This window comes from Lissotriton vulgaris, chromosome 9 (assembly GCF_964263255.1).
Source record: "Lissotriton vulgaris chromosome 9, aLisVul1.2, whole genome shotgun sequence".
In the NCBI taxonomy this organism is placed as follows: Eukaryota; Metazoa; Chordata; class Amphibia; order Caudata; family Salamandridae; genus Lissotriton; species Lissotriton vulgaris.
Genome location: NC_141697.1, coordinates 855,427,311 through 855,442,733, shown reverse-complemented (window position 1 = coordinate 855,442,733; position 15,423 = coordinate 855,427,311). Strand labels below are relative to the sequence as shown.

Below are 15,423 nucleotides of genomic sequence, written 5' to 3'. Positions count from 1 at the left end.
AGCTCTCGCATCAGCTGGGCTTCGGATAAGTAGATAATCGTTCTGCTCCACACCACCGTGTGTTTGCTTAAGGCATCGTTGGTATATTTATACCTGAAAGGTGCCGGATTTGACGTAAGGTTGGACATAAGACGTCACTGAGAACTAACAGTTCTTTCTGGACTCCAGAAGTTCTTGTGCAAATCAAAACAGAAGCAGGGGTTTTCCCGGGCTGCTGGAGGCTTGGTTTGTTTAAAGAACGCGTTGTGCTTTCTAGGAGTCTATGGGAGTAGCCTTGCCGTGTTTTGGACTGCATGGGCTATTACTAAATATGGATAGGATTCTTATGCCTTTATAAGGAAACTATTTGTTATAACCACATACGGGCATAAATTGGGAATATCGAATTAGGGTCCTAGATAGAAATACAACACTGGGTCTGTGCATAAAAGCAGAACTTTATATGGGTGGACCTGTAGGCCTCCACTTCAATGACCTTGATAAAAATTATGGCTGATTTCTAATCACTTCATTGTGTAAGATGAGACATTGACATACTCCGTACTCTGTTACATGTTCAGAGGACATGAATGACTCATACCTTGACTGAAGCCAGAAAATCTTTCTGTTACTTGTACTAGAAGGATTTTTTGTTTTGATTTGATTGTAAGCTGCTAGGGAAGGCCTACACCCAGAGCTAAACACTGTTTATTTTTCAGTGTGGTTGATGAGCATTTTGCTATGCTCGCTGATGTCGAAAAAGTAGTCCTCCCTCATGGATCCCTGCTTAAAGATCACAAAAGGACAGCAATCTCCAAGCATTGATCCCCCCCCCATGATCATCAGGTTATCAAAAGGTGGAGGAAAGGTCTCCAGGCAGGGACAATTGCTCCCCACCCACCAAAAGCCACTAAAGTATATTTGTCCATCTATGAAAGGTGCTTGAAGGGTGTATCCCACGATCTGCCCCATCAAGGGGGCAAGACAGGCGGGTGGATACCAGGGTATTGTTCTAATAAAAATAGACTGAATACTATCCCCACCCCTAAGAGCCTAACAGTTTCTGTCCCCCAGCACTTTGTTTTTCAGTCCAATACCACCATGATTTTCCATTTGCTCAACATATGGAGCCGCCCTCCGTCGAGTCACAAGAGTAAGCATTCTGACATCAGAGGCATTGGGGACACGGCCTCTGGAAATATGACAGTTCCTGATAACTAACCAGCAATCAATCGCTCAGTCAAACAAAGATTTATTCTGCGATCTAAAAACTGCTATAAAAACACAAACTATAGTCACATCAATAAACATTGCAATATAACACAAAAGGGTAGGTATACTGAAACCAGAAGCATCAAATATTTTATAATAACAGCAAGTTATGACAGGTAACTGCACATTTAAAAAAAGGCCCTGCTGCCTAACAAACATTTAAAGCAAACAGCATCTGAAAAACCTCGTGCTTCAAACCACAGGAACAAAATGTTTAAAGAAAAAGATGTATACATTTTACAAAAATTTAAAAGTGCTAAAGTGACTGGAGTAAGCCTCATCACAATAAAATATGGAATAAGAGCTGTATTGCCCCTTAGAAAAAGAAAGGATGCAGTAAATTGAGCCCAATATGCAGCACCAAATAAGACGTCCCACCCATGGGTGAATAAAACCTGATAAGTATAACTCCAGGCCCAATGAGTTCTGCAACAAAACACACACACAAACTGAATGTTTAAGAAGTTCAAAAGACATGTGTGAGCAGATATAATTTTTAATAAAATGCTGTCTAGGGCTTTTTTTAAATCTAATTTATCAATGCTCTCAGGGTTAGAGAAAAGAGCTAATCTGCAGAGGTTGCTAAAAGACGATATAATACATTTCAGCCAAGGAATTCTTAGAGCAACAGGAAAGTTAAGACAATCAGTAACAGTGACTGAATTTAGAGAGACATTAGGGTTAAATCAAATTGATGCACTTAATAATAAGGAGGCCACCAGAATAAGACCGTCAATTTATGGCAGACCAAATTCCTCATGAGAAATAAAAGAAGAAATATTAGGCGAAAAACCCAATAACCTGAGGCAGAAGAGATTTCCTTCTTGTTATAATCTGGCACATAAGAAGTAACCCCAAATACCGGTGCCACGTCTCAAACTAGGAAAGTATTACATTTTCTAAATCATCTGATTAAGAGGTTTTCATTCTATTCTAAAGGCACCAATAAACTATGCCCCTATAGGTTCAGCAAATGTAATACATCTAAGTTTACGACAAAGAGATGATGTTGTAGCAGATTCAAACATAACCTCCAGAAATTGAAATTATAAACTCTTTCAATGATTTTTATATCAACACACAGAGTCCTGTTCTTAGATGTTTTTGGCCCTCTGATCATTCTATGGGTTTTAGAAAGATCGGTCTCTAAATCTGGGTTATCAATAAAGGTGACAAAAGCAAAGCTTTTTCAGACCTTGTGCTGTGCACAAAAGTAAAATAGCATCATCTGCATAAAAAATGACTGGGATAGCTTTATGGCCAATGGAAGGCATATCTAGTCCCTTGGAGATTTGATGAGGATTAGGATTATTCATGTGCAAAATTAATCAAATTGGGTCCGAACCCAAACCTGCAGAACCCCCTATTCAATTTAAAGGAGCTGGAGTATTCACCACGATCTCCAAATCTAACAATGGCAGATAAATATGTCTGTAAGCAGTGGAGAATATTAATAAGCTAAACAGCGAATAAATTCTGCCATAACTTTGATTAACACAATCAAAATCACTGCACAAATCCCTCACATTTGGATAGGCCTGTTCTAGCACAGTATACAATTCAATTATTTTATTATGATTTAGAATTCCGCAGAATTCCACATAAAATACATTATAAAACACAATTAATTCCACCAAAGATCTCCAATATAATTACAAGTTTTAATTTTCATTTAAAAATACGAATAAGCATAGCAGTTGCAGTCGATCTTAGAATTTACAGAATCAAAAGAAACTTTAAATAATAGAATTGTCTTACATGAATTCATACCAATTTATATCTTGATTCTATCCTAAAAACATTTGATAATAAAACTTTTTCTAAAATATCAAAATATAAAATGTACTATCCAGTACTGAGTCATGGGCATAATAACGATGGTTTATCTATTCCCTAAACTATACTGTGTAACCAGCAGCTCACTAACAATGCAAAGTACTTCACTAACTTACACTTGCCTTTTATAATATACAGTGCACAATAGTTTAGCGGCAGAACAATGACTTAGTAAAGTACATCAGATCCTAAAGGTGAATAACTAAAAGACAAAGTTTATGATGAGCCCATGCTTAATTCACAACTAACAGCGGAAAACATTTGAACAAGTGCACATGCTTAGTTGTAAACGCAATAACTTGGTCGTCAGGACAGAAAGGTCGAGAAAAAAAAAGTGCAAGTGCTCTCTGCATCCTTTTTTGGATGATTTTTCCCAACCAATAACTAGTAGCAAATACATTTTTGTTAAGTGCACATACACAGTTGTGTGTGAGTGAATGTTTGTGATTAGGGTGTTCTCTTCCTGAAATATAAGTTAGAAAAAAAAAATTGTTATTGATGAATTGTGTTTTGTAATATGAACCTAGATGAAAACAAATGATTTTGAAATGGAATTTATTTTTTTAACTGTGTAAAAGTAAAAAAATGAAATCAAATGAAAGAAAAAATAATTCAAATAAAAAATAATGAAAAAGTAAAAATATTGTGATGTGTGGTTGCCCTAACAATCAGAGGTTGTACCCTGAAATAACAGTTTGAAGGTCACGAGAGAGTTCTTTTCATTATTGCATTTCTTGTTTTTTTCCCCTCTTCTCCCTGACCTAAAAGTAAACCTTATAGGGGGTCCCCCAAAATAGCTACTTCACATACACAGTTGTAAACATAACTAATCGGTCATAATGACCGGAGGGTCAAGATAAAGTGCAGGTGCTGTAAACATACATATCTCAAAAGAGGACTAGACGGTCGGGAAAAAATAAAGTGTAAGTGCTCTGTGCATCCTTTTTAAAAAGGTCTTTACAAACCATTTACTAGCAGCAGAACATTTTTTGTAAAATGCACATACACAACCAATAACTAGCAGCAGATACATTTTTGTAAAGTGCACATACACAGTTGCAAACATAACTAATCAGTCATAATGACTGGAGGGTCAAGATAAAGTGCTGGTGCTGTAAACATGCATATCTCAAAAGAGGACTAGATGGTCGGGAAAAAAGTAAAGTGCAAGTGCTCTATGCATCCTTTTTTAAAAAAAAGGTCTTTACCAACCATTTACTAGCAGCAGAATTTTTTTGAAAAATTCACATACACAGTTGTAAACATAACTAATTGATCAAAAATGGCCGAAGGGCCAAGGTAAAGAATAAGTGCTATAAACATACATATCTCGGCAGATCTTTACGACCTTAATGCGTGTTTAAAAATTGTTTAAAAAAGCAAAAAAAATTAAAACACATCAGTTCAGATGGGGGACAAGAGGCAATTTCTGGCCTGTTCTGCTGCAGTAATATTGTACTTTAAAAAGCAAATCCTTAAATGTCTACGACGTATTGAGTGTAGAGCGGAAGAGACAAACAAAACATAATTCAAATCTTGTATACAAAAATTACATAACTGACAATACCTTTCGTTTCTAGGAATACCCTCCCAGGAGCCAGTTACGATTCTTAGGGGGAGTAAATTCAATCTCAGTAGCAAAATCACCCTACGCACTCCATGTTTACGGTTCCATAAGACATAAGGTTGAGGATTTTTAACAATACTACTCCCCACAATACAATCAATGCTTCTATTCTCTGAACACATTTTAATATCTCTTTCTCGAGAAACCACACATATTGTTTTCTCAATTATCCTCTTCAAGGCCGTTTTGCAAAGAACCGCTGCCCCATCCATATCTAAATGAATGAATGAATGAATAAAATATTTAATAAAGCGCACGATGGCCGAGCGGCTTCCTGGCGCTGGGGACCTGATCAGAACTCAACAGAGGGGACCCAAGGAGATTTAAGAAGGGAATGCCTGAGAGAAAAGGAAGGTTTTAAGAGCTTTGCGGAAATGAGTGTAGATGGGAATGGAGCGGATGGAAAGAGGAAGACTGTTCCAGAACTGGGGGGCCAGGACTGAGAATTGGGTGCCCCCGTTCTGGATTTACGGAAGCGAGGGATATGTAGAAGAGAAAGAGAGGAGGAGCGAAGAGTGCGGGCAGGGGCATGAGAAGAAACAAGAGAGGTGATGAACGGGGGCGCAGAGCGGGAGTGAGCCCAAAAAGCTAGACAGGCCAGTTTGAAGAAGGATCTGAAGCGAACAGGGAGCCGGTGAAGTGATTTGAGAGCCGGAGTGATATGAGGAGATTTAGGGAGGGAGAGGATAAGACGAGCAGCTTGATTTTGGATGGCCTGTAAAAGGCGGGATTCGTAAGCAGGTATGCCCACGTACAGGCCATTCCCATAGTCAAGGCGGGAGGTGACAAGGGCCATGACTATGGATTTAAGTGCATCGGTAGAGAAAAAACGTGAAATTTTCCGAATTAAACGAAGAGAGAGAAAACAAGAAGACACAACGGAACTGATCTGACTGTGCATGGATAGGTCATGACTGACTTTAATCCCAAGAGTGCGGACGGAGGAAGCGGGCACCGGGGGGGACCAAAAGAAAGGGGCCAATGTGCAGGGGAACAAGGATTGGAGGGGCCACCAGTGAGGACAAGTTCCGTCTTGTCTGGATTGAGCTTCAGATGGTTAGCGCTCATCCAGTCAGAAATGAAAACTAAAGTGGAACAGAACTTGGGAAGGGAACCAGGAGTAGAAGAAAGATCAAAGACGAGCTGGAGGTCATCTGCGTAGTTGTACACAGAGGCCCCCAGCTCCAGAAGAGAGGTGATGAGGGGATGAATATAAAGATTGAAAAGGAGAGGGGAAAGAGAGGAGCCTTGGGGAACGCCACAAGTGACTGGGCGGGGGGGAGCAGAGAAACCAGGGAGATGAACTGCCTGGGACCTATCCCGAAGGAAGGACGCCAGCCAGGAAAAGGCCACACCCCGAATGCCTGCTGCGCTGACACGGTCGAGAAGGATGGAGTGGTCAACCGTGTCAAACGCAGCGGACAAATCGAGGAGGACCAGGGCTTGGGGGAGGTTAGAATCGGCCTTTCCCTTGAGCTCGTCCAAGACTGCAAGAACCACCATCTCCGTGGAATGGCCCGGGCGGAATCCTGCTTGATGGGATGCAAGGAGGCCATTCTCCTATATATAAGTGGAGAGGCAGGAAGTGACATGAGCTTCAAGGATCTTGCCGAGGTAGGGAAGAAGAGAAATGGGTCGGAAATTGGAAGGAAGAGAGGGATCTAGACCGTTTTTTTTTTATGATAGGGAGAACTATAGCGGATTTCAAAGAAGAGGGGACAGATCCGAGAGCCAAAGAGGAGTTAAGGAAAGGAAAGGAAATCAAACATATATAATGCTTATAAATAATTCCTAAAGATAACACTTTTTCCATCATATTTACAAATATTTCTCTGTGCAACGCTACCCGTAGCAAATTATCAGAACCATTTATCAGCGCGTTACACCATCTTAAGCACGCGGCCATTGATAGCACATATGTAGAAAGGAGACCAAATTCGAGTCTAAGCGCTGCAATCGGTGCTGTGCGATTTAAGTTACATATTTGGCGCCAGATCTTTCCTTCCACTTTTTTTAATATGGCCCACTCTGGTGCGTCTATTGTTTCACTGGCATAGCTCAGGGTTGGTGGGATCTTTATTTTATAAACTGACATAATGTGAGAGAAATGTCTTTTCCCACAATGTGTGTACATACGATTATTTACAAAGGCTTGCGAAATCGCTTTACCTTTGCAGTGATCCATATGTCTATTAGCTGAACACCTATTTGTAAATATTTTGCCTAAATATGGGTAAAATGTTACTACTTCCAGTTTTTCCTTTCCCAGAAACCAATTCAGATTTGTTCTCACCTTACAACCTTGATGGCTAAAAATCATAACTTTGCTTTTTAAAATATTTATTTTTAAATAATAGTCTTCTGTGTACCTAACTCAGAAAGTCGTCTGTGCAACCAAATTGGAGTTAAATCCATTATTATTGCATCATCTGCATATAACAAACAGCTCAGCTTTAAGTTTCCTAATTGAAGGGGATCCCCTTACTCAGCCCCACTCTGCTCAGCAGATCATTGATGTAAATGGAAAAGATTAAAGGGGCCAAGAGGCACCCCTGCTTCAACCCATTATATGGTATTATTTTCTTCAAGAGACCTTGTATTCCCCCCTATAAAACCTTTGTCCAGGTCGAAGAATGGAGAGCAATTATTAATTTTAGAAGATTCCCTGGTATCCCCATAGTAGCCAATTTCCTCCACAGCTTTCCCCTGTCTACCCTATCGAAAGCTGTGGAGAAATCTATAAAAGCTGAGTATAACGGTACTCCCCGACCTACTGGATATTTTTTCGTTAAAGTTTGCAAAATAGAAATATATCCAGTGTGCCACTATTCTTCCGGAAACCTGTTTGTTCCAAAGGGATATAGTTATTTCTGAATGCCCACTCTTGAAGATGGCTAAGAATACTCTTTGCAAAAAGTTTCCTGGTTGCGTCCAGGAGTGAGATCTGTCTAAAACTGCCCGGGGAATTTTTTGGGCCCTTCTTATATAACGGAACTAATATACTTCCCTTCCAGGATTGTGGAATATCCCCATGAGTATAACAATGGACAAACAACGGATGCAAACATTTTGCCCATTCTTCACAATCCTGTTTTATTATGACTACTTGTACATCATCTGAGCCCAGTGCACTAGAGTATCTTGCCTCTTTGATGTAACCTTCAATCTCCATGCATGTTGGTGCTCAATGATCACCCCCCGTAGATGGAACGTCTATAACCTCTTGGATCTGTCCAACAGTGAGATTTATAGCATACAGCTGGGAAATGTATATGGACCATTCTGCTTCTGGGATTAAAATGGGTTTTAATTTTTCTCTCCCATCACAAAATTTTGCAATCAGTGCCCAATACTTCCTAGTATCCCCAGATAGAGCCACTTCTGAAGTCTAACCCATTTTTCATTTTCAGCACTCCTTCAATCCGATGCTATTTTCCTTTTCTGTACCTGTTTTAGCCTACGTATTTCTCTCTGCCTTTGTGTTTTGGGCTCCCTAAATTGGTCTCTAATTAAACCATTAATTGCCCGATTCAGCTTTTTTCTTCCTTCCGAAAGTTCTAATTGCTGCCAAAACTTTCTCGTACCTCTGGACCGGTGTTTCTTGACTCTGGCTAGAAGCAGTATTCTCAAAAACCCTCCTAAAATTTGGAAGCGAATTACTTGACCAGCAAGTACGCCCATTATTTCGATTATACAAGACATTTTCATTCCTCTTATTCCAAAGTTCAGGCTTCTCAATTTTTATGTCCATGCTTGCCACTAAAATATTATGGTCACTCAAATTTGTGGCAAGTACCTTGAACTGGATACATGCATTAAATAATTGAAAAGAAACTGCCATATATTCAATTAAAGAGCGACCATATGTCCCATGAAAAGTGTAAGCTGCAGGGGAGTCCTCCGGGAATCTGCCATTTAATAACACAAGGTCTAAACTCCTAAGATTTTGCAAAAGTAATAGGCCTCGTTTATCCGACATTAATTGGGCCGGCAGTACAGAATCTGGGATAGCCCAAACCTCCTCCAGCTCCGGATTAGAAAAAGACAAGACTGCACTATTACATAATTTAGCATTAAAATCAACTACCATCATTATACGTGAGCATTCTTCATTATTACCTAACCTTTGCACAAAAGTGCAAATAGAGTCGACCAGTACATTTGATGCCCTCCTGGGGGGGATATACACATTTATCAATAAAATAAATATTGCTTGCCTCTGATTATCTTCTCCTATTCTCAACTTTGCTCCAATACAACATTTTGATTGATGCTTATAGATCACAGGATCCCATGCTATGTCACAACTAAGTAAAATAGCTAGGCCTCCACTTTCATGCCCTTTTACAGATTTTTTTGCTGTACTACAGTACACATAGAAATTCTCAAACTGAAATTCTTCCGCCGCCCATGTTTCCTGGAGGCAGATTATCTTGAGGTCGAATTCTACTACTGATTTAAGCTTATACCTTGATTTTCCTATCCTGCCACATTCCAGGATATGATGTTTCCCAAATGGCTACCCCTGCACTATAGGCTTTATGGTAGATGTTTTTGACCATTTCAGAGAACCTGCAACCCAACTCCACTTTGCTACCTCATCCTCCCCATTAACGCTGAGGGCCCATCGGACTTCAAATACTAAAATATTAATTTCTCTTTCACCCGGGTTTCTTCCTACTGTTATTTCTATATCTTTATAGTTGATGGGGGTATTTACACCCCTTTTATTAGAGGTGCAATACCCTTGAATCTGATGAATTTTTCCAAGGCTTTCTGATGGGACTCGGCAAGGGGGTACGCTAGGGATCACATCTATACCTCTTTTCCTAAAGCCATCTGCATTAGCTATGACCAGTGATGACACTACCTCTGATGGAAATGTAGCTCTAGTGCTTGGGGGTGCACTCCTCCAGTCTAAATATACCGATTCAATATCTTTGCTAGTTATTAATCCCAAATCCTCTATTTCGGTCAGTATCTGTAGGAGGGCACTTCTATGCAGTAACATTTGTTCACTTTCAAACAGGGAGATAAAAATTACAGACCTACTCACTTGCCCGACTCCTGGTCCGATATTCCTTATTAGTTTGATACCAGGCTGCCCTAAGATTGAATCCCTCTCCAACTTACCCCCTTTACTATTAACAACTGTAATTTGGTTCCTCCCAACTGTCCCCTGGCTGGGCTCAGAACTCGTCGAAAAAATATCCTGCCCACAAGAGTGCAGTGAAGCACATTCTGAAGCTACATTTTGATCTTTTACAGGTTCACCTAAATTATCTAGTACACTTCTTAATATAGAGTCACTGCTTGTATCATAATTTGTCCCACTTTCATCCTGACCCTCTTGGCTCGATTTGGCAATCAGCATATGATTCGAGCAGTTTGACTGATTATCATTTTCTTGCCCATGCTTTTAACTTGTATTTAATTTAGTTTGCCTCAAAGTCCATGGGCCTCATTTATGAGGCTGTGCGTCACTTTTACGCCACCGGTGCGTCACTTTTTGTGACGCACCAGTGGCGTAAAAAATGCGCCTTGTTGCATCATATTTATAAAGTGACGCATCTAGGTAGATGCGTCACTTTGTAAACCCCTGCGCCACATTATACCTGAGGCAGGTATAATGTATGCAAGGGGGGGTATTGACGCAAGGAAGGGTCGTAGAAGTGACGCAGTGAAATCTATGAGATTTCACTGCGTCACTTTTAGGAAGCCGTTGCGTCAAAATCTTGCGCCTGCCTCACAGCAGGCGTAAGACTGACGCAGGCCCTTTCACATGGGGCTTGCCGCATGTGAAAGGACGCATTGCTGGAGTTGCGTCACTTTTGTGACACCCTCCAGCAATACGTCACTTTTGCGCTTACAGATACGTCAGAAATACTGACGTATCTGTAACTCCTTGTGACATGATGTGTCATACATTAAATATGACACATCAGGAATGTCGCAAGGAGTGCACACTGAGAAGTGACGCATCGCTGCTTTCACGCAGTGATGCGTCATTTCCCATAAATGAGGCCCAATGTGTTTTTTCTACTAGGAGGAGATTTTATACTTTTTACTTTGTCGCTTACTGGAAGGAACCGCAATTTATTCTGTTTTCGTTTCAGAATTAGATGATTCCTCATCTTCTTCTTCCCCCTATGCGCGCTTCTAGAGTTACCTTTACTCGCTACTGGGATATCCCCTAAGGGTGCACTATCTAAGGTTTTAGATAATTCTTCAGGTAACTGAATGCTTAAGTTTTTTGGATTACTTTTTTTAAAGATAGGGTAAGCGCGTAATGGGTTGGGAACTGGGGATGTCATTAAATTTAATTTTAGTGTTTCCCCTCCGCTGGTACCCTGTGCACTGTCATGAAGTTGAGCTCGGGGTGAGCTTATAATTGGGTTTCCTTTAAGCGAACCACTTTCAGTTCCCACCATCATTTCTTTTATTTCCCCATCCACAGATTTTATACCACTTTTTTGGATCCCATTGCATATTTGACATACATGGCTGGGTACTTCATGGACCTTTTCCAAATTCTTTATAGCTCACTTCATCTGATTAAGATCTTGAACCCCTATCAGTATAGGTGAGAGAACTTCCAATATGTGATCTGTATTTAATGTGCTTTTTTCTAACAGAGATAAAATTGCGGAGAGGATTCTTTTTAATGCATAAAAAATCTCCATAGTCACCCCGTCCAGGTATTCTCAATAGAATTCATAATATTCGCTGCCCCCTTATCCGTCCCCTTCTCCAATGAAACTCCTGATATCCTTTCAACAGAAAGATCCAATAAATCAACAGCATGGGATAAACTAGTAGGTGTACTACTGTAAAAAGCAGGCATATGTGATGGAGCTGATGTTGGAGCCGGATACAATTTTGGATCCAGGTACAATTCTGGATTCATCTCCAAAGCACGTCTTTTTCAGCTGTGCCATTACTTCTTCATTCGTTTCCATTTGCTTAGCGATGTACGGTAAGGTATAATCCTCTGTTTTCACCTGCCCAGGGCTAAAGCTATGTTCTATCCGCTGTTGCACTTTAAATGGAAGTTCACTCAATTTGGTCGACACGAAACCAGGCTCAGATCTATACATACTTCTTGAATTGTCCAAGAGGGATACCAATCTTGCCAATGGAGATAATGGAGTGGCTCCCTTTCTTTTGACAATATTCTCCTGGGGGCCTTCTACTTTGCACACCGACAAATCAGTTTCCATTTCCAGATTGCTACCCACCCTTCCTATTTGTAATGCATCAATTTCACATGGAGGCTGTACAAATTTTCCACCATTGTTCTGATGTATAATTACAGCAGTGTACAGAACTTCCAAATTAGTGAACCGTCTCTCCTCCCTATTCCCTGCTGTTACATGGGTGTCCATCACTTCATCTCCGGAGACCTCCTTTTTTTCTTCCTCCTTTAACCCCTTTAACCCCTTCCCATGCTTTGAGGACCTTACTCCTTTTGTGAACATTGACATCACCGATGGGTACGTTTTCAAATGAGAAAGGTGATCCCTTTTTCTCGGCGACAAATGGTTTGCTTGGGCTTAAGGGGGCTCCTCTGGCTCCGGTAACAACTTTCTGAATCTACTGATGTTTTCCCTTTTTTATGTTTGAGCGCAAACACCTAGATGGCATTACAAATACTTGATGGACTACTTCCTGCTTACTGGGCTGTTTTACTATTTGTAGAAATGGTAGTAGGTGGAGTGGATAGAGGAAGCAGGAAGGCCGGAAAACTGACTCACTGGAGGAAGCGTTCCGCTGCACTGCACTGTACGCTGCACACAATCAGTAGCAGCAAGTATGCTGGTTGAGGAAAGGTGCAGGTCCTCAGCACCACTGCAGCACCACTGCAGTCTACTGCCTTGCCTCACCGCCTCACAACGGGCTTCGTTAAGCAATGATTGCATCTGCTGCTTAGAACCGAGCTTGGTCTCGTCAATCACGTCGGCCTCAAATCGGCCAAAAAGCAAAGCAGCAGTCAGCAGCGGCAGCTTCGGCAGCTACGCTTGCGCCTCAGGAGCGGAGGGGCAGCTTTTTGCGCCACTCTAAGGGTAGAACAGGCACTAACAGCACCCCTCCGATCCCGATCGTGGTATGAGGAAAGGTAGGAGCAAAGGAGCCAGCTCACCAAAAGCACACTTTTGAGATGCTGCAGTCTTTCGCAGTTCCAGGCACCCCCCCCCCCCCCCCCCACAACACAACACAAAAGTCAGGCCACCTCACGTCTAGTGAACGGGTACCAAGTGTAGGGTTCGGCTCACCGTCTCTACTATGCGGCAGTTCTTCGCGGGCCGAATACCCCCCCCCCCACGACACCAAAGTCCAGTCGCTCACCTCTAGTGGAGAGGGGTCAAGTGGGTGGCTTGATTCACTGTCTGCTGCAGCCGTTCTGTTCTGCTCTGCCGACACCAACAATGAAGGGGGGCCAAATGGTGGACTTAATTCACTTTTCTGCTGCCTCAGCTGCTTCGGCGGCTCCAGCAGTGGCTCCGGCAGCGGGTCGGCGTTCACAAACAGCCGCTCGCAGCCGTTCTATGCACTCGCGTCTCCTCAGGAAGCCGGCAAAACCTGGACTGAATCACCACTCGTCTTGAAGAGCTGAAACACAGTCATCCAGTATAGCACAGTATACGTATGGATAATTTAATGCAGATTGAGGCTCTGCTCCATTGTTCGTCGGCCCTACCTAAACCCATTTTGGACAGTAGAAAGAATATTGTTATCATAAGACTAAGCTAATTTTGTTTTTAAGGTTACCCTTCCAGCTACTTTAATAATCAAATCAATTAACAAGATGGGCCTATAGCATTTTGGATCAGTGTAATTTTCCATCTTGAATAAAGGGATGATAATTGAATTATTTCAGGTACACAATCATCTTGAATTAAGAAGAGTTTAAGTTGTCAGTCAAAAGGAAGGCCCAGAGCTTTATGTGCTATTTAAAAGGGTCCATGTGAATGCCATCTGGTTCAGGAACTTCACCAGACGGCCTTTCTGAATGGACAGCTACCACATCCTCATAATCAAAGCTAAAACAAGTGCTAATGTTTATGCTCAAAAGAGAAAAAAATAGGGACCTGTAACAACCGACCTTATCATAAATAGGCTCAAAGTGTATGGCCCACTGCAGGTGATATGTTGGCAGCTAGGGAAGTTCCAGAGCCCTTGCCAAAGAAGGAAGAATCAACCACTTTCCAAACAAGCATTGGCATAGCCAATAAGTTTCGCCTTTGGGACTTTATAAGTGATTAGCAAGTTGTTTTAGTTTGGCCTTTGTTTTAAGCTATGTTGTAGAGCAGTGTGGCTTCTGTGCAGCTGTGTTGCTTTGTAATGTTGAGCTGGCTTTGTGTTGATGTTGTTTTAGTTTATGCTGATGTAGTGCATCACTTATGTTGAAGTTGTGCTTTGTTGGTACTGAATTGCTGCTGTGGTATGGCTGTGCTGATGCTGATGTGGAGCTACGCTGTATGAATAAATTCCACTTTATTAGCATTTGTTTTGTAGGAAAAAAGGTGCCTGAAAGTCTGCTGTTCCCTACAGCTGCAAAAGGAAACCAAGACACGCTAATTGAGTGTAAATATGACTTGTTGTCAAGATCCTAATCTTTGCGTCTGCAGCATCTGTGAGATGCAGATCAGTAACTTAAAAACAATGTGCAAAAACAACTGTAGGTCACAAAAGATACAAAAAACAAAAAAGGAGACACACACGTAAAAGGATTTTAACATTTACAAGTGATGTTATGGATGCCACACAGGCCATAAAGTTACATGGTACTACATTTATTTTATAAAAGCGTTCCAGTATTTTTATAGATAACCAGGATTGAATACAGATTCCAGGCATTCATATCATGTAGTGGTATTTTACATATAGGAAGAGAGCACTGGTAAATATAAGCCATTATGTTCGGGTGCTTGTCACTAGCATCTTATAATCAACATAACAGCTTCTGCTCCACACATCGGGACATGTATTTTTAGTGCATCTTAAAAATGTAAAGTATGTGCCCAAAATCACACATTGTAGAGCACATTTTAAAACTGGAATTTGTGTTCTAAGGTGGTACAGAATCACGGGGCTTTGAACAGAAGCCAGGATGTTGTCCCAGTTCAAAGTCAGCAGCGCTTACGACTATGCCACATCCCTTTCGCAGTGACTGCATGCTGACTGACATGCAAAACGAACATGTGGCATGCAAAATGTGGGTATATTGTGTGTGCAGTCTACCAAGATTACTGCTTAGTGACAGGTACAAATGGCTGTGTGAAGAGTAGAATGGCGCGCATTGCCTGGTAACTGCAGGTCGAGTAGTACGCCAACATCACAGACGTACATTGCAGACGTGTGTGCCTAGGCATTGTTCTGTTATTATTGCATTCTGATTGGCGGAGTCCACATGTAAAGTGGAACATGAGTTCCAAGGTGGTACAGAATCACACAACTTTGAGCAGAAGCCAGGATGTTGTCCCGGTTCAAAGTGAACAGCGCGTACCACTATGCTACATCCCTTTCGCAATAACTGCATGCTGACTGATACACAAAACGAACATGTGGCATGCAGAATGTGGGTATATTGCATATGCAGTCTACCAAGATTACTGCTTAGTGACAGGTACACGTGGCTGTGTGAAGAGTGGAATGGCGCGCATTGCCTGGTAACTGCAGGTCGAGTAGTATACCAAAATCACAGACGT

The 15,423-nt window shown here is 41.5% G+C and overlaps 1 protein-coding gene across 1 annotated transcript in view; it reads right to left on the bottom strand.

Annotated features, from left to right (window-relative positions):
- LOC147692364 (cytochrome P450 2G1-like) overlaps positions 1 to 15,423 on the bottom strand; it is a 905,835-nt gene that overhangs the window by 725,762 nt on the left and 164,650 nt on the right. The gene's annotated exons all lie outside the window — the stretch shown is intronic.